This window comes from Convolutriloba macropyga, unplaced genomic scaffold (assembly GCF_964194025.1).
Source record: "Convolutriloba macropyga unplaced genomic scaffold, txConMacr16.3 SCAFFOLD_5499, whole genome shotgun sequence".
NCBI classification, from domain to species: Eukaryota; Metazoa; Xenacoelomorpha; order Acoela; family Convolutidae; genus Convolutriloba; species Convolutriloba macropyga.
This window is the reverse complement of record NW_027453455.1, coordinates 336-2,500: the sequence shown is the minus strand read 5'-3', so window position 1 is coordinate 2,500 and position 2,165 is coordinate 336. Positions and strand designations below refer to the sequence as shown.

The window sequence follows — 2,165 nt, the reverse complement described above, 5'->3', positions numbered from 1 at the left end:
ATGAAATTGCTTTGCGAAGATTTTTCAATCTTGCTCAAGCTTTTGCTATCCTGAGGGAAACTTCGGAGGAAACCAGCTACTAGATGGTTCGATTAGTCTTTCGCCCCTATGCTCAGGTCAGACGATCGATTTGCACGTCAGAACCGCTTCGGGCTTCCACCATGGTTTCCCGTGGCTTCGCCCTGCCCAAGCATAGATCACCATCTTTCGGGTCGTGTGCTACTTGCTCTGGATCAGTCATGCAATAAGAGCAAAACCGTCCGTGGTTGCGGGACACCGAATCGGCGCCCTCACCACACAAAGTAGTGCAATTCATAAAAATTACACTGTTCACTTTCATTTCGCGTGTGCGCTTTCAATGAGCGACAACACTTGCAAGCAACTCACACTCCTTGGTCCGTGTTTCAAGACGGGCTGTAGAGAGCATTGAATAGGAAGTTGAGGTCAGACAGGCAATCAAGATCAATTTATCTCATTTTGTTTAGAATCAACAAGAAGAATTCCGAGGAAAACTTCTGCTCGATTCATTAACAAGATTTGCCAAAAGACGACAACTACACTACTCGGTAGCCGAGAATATAATATCAAGGCATTGAGTATGGTAACGCTCACTCCAGTTCCCCTTCAACAGTTTCACGTACTTTTCACTCTCTCTTCAGAGTGCTTTTCAACTTTCCCTCACGGTACTTGTTTACTATCGGTCTCGCTTTATAATTAGCTTTTGGAGAGACATATCTCCAGCTTCGAGTTGCACTTTCAAACAACTCTACTCATAGGAATGAGCCATTATGACTGGTATCGAAAATGACCTTTACAGGATTTTCACCTTCTTTGATGCTACTTTCCAGTAGACATCAGGACAAATTCACCAGTCTAGCATCAAACCATACCGGACACCGAGAAATGTTGCCATTTCTCTTCCCGATGAGCTTTTCCCTGTTCATTCGCCATTACTAAGGGATTCTCAGTTGATTTCTTTTCCTCCCCTTACTGATATGCTTAAGTTAAGGGGGTTCTCTCGCCCAATTCAGGTTATGTAGTTGATTGTCTCTTAATTGGTTCACTGACCAATATGAGACAGAAACCGATTCAGCAGTTTTGTTCGCTACTACTATCAAACACAGGTCGAAGTTTCCATTCAGTCATTAATTCCAACTTTCAAATGTTGTTGTTTCAGCTTTCGCTTACTAGAAGCAACATAATACTCGCTGCAATACAGACCTCGGGAAACCCTCACCGTGAATAAGGTTCACTCACATATTTCACTACATTTTGCGTGGGATTGGAGATGAGGCTACTCGTTCTTGCTCAGTACTAGGCTGAAAATTAACGAAACTTCGTTACAAACGTTCACATGTTGATGTTTCCGCTTTCGCGTACTCGAAACAACATAATACTAGTCTTTGTAATTTAGTTTCATAATTTCAACTGTTCTCATGCAGAATTTTTGCTCATTCTTATCCCAAATTTTGACCTGGCTACTAGTTACACTCCTTGTACTTATTGCAAAATGACCACAAATTTCAACAGCTTTCACATGTTGCTGTTTCGGCTTTCGCTTACTACAGTCAACATAATACTCGTTGCAAAATAAGTGCTCGGCATCTGCAATTTTCCAAAGACGAAGTTTCGCCAGTTCAATTTTCGCTCGCCAATTATGGCTACTAATTCACACGGTACTGAGCTCAACAACATTAAATTTGTTCAGCAAGACTTTCACATGTTGATGTTTTGGCTTTCGCCTACTAGAAGCAACATAATACTCGTCTTGTTAGCTCATTCAATGAGAATAGCTTTTCCCGTTGAGAATTTTTGCCTTCAATTGGCGTTGTAGTGAGTTTGGCTACTCAGATCACCAAATACTTGTGACAATTCGAACCAGAAATGTTTTCAATTTTCACATGCTGATGTTTCGGATTCAACCTACTAGAAGCAGCATAATACTTGTATTCAACAATTTCTGTATCAAATCCCAGTTTTCTCTGGTGCATCTTTGCCAAACTATTCCAAACTGCCTGAGTCTGAATACCAATTACAGGTACTAGTAAATGCACGTTACTAAGGACTATATAGTTCTAGGTTACTGTACACAACGACGTTCACATGTTGATGTTTCAGCTGCCGCTTACTAGAAACAACATAATACTTATCGTGCATACCTTTCC

At 41.2% G+C, this 2,165-nt stretch overlaps 1 non-coding gene across 1 annotated transcript in view; it reads right to left on the bottom strand.

Moving 5' to 3' along the window:
- The window catches only part of LOC142358297 (large subunit ribosomal RNA), a 3,522-nt gene extending 2,486 nt beyond the window's left edge, over positions 1-1,036 (bottom strand). Inside the window, exon 1 of the ribosomal RNA XR_012761796.1 lies at positions 1-1,036. This exon is cut by the window's left edge and continues 2,486 nt beyond it. This is a non-coding gene — a ribosomal RNA (large subunit ribosomal RNA).
- Between the last annotated feature and the right edge of the window lie 1,129 nt (positions 1,037-2,165).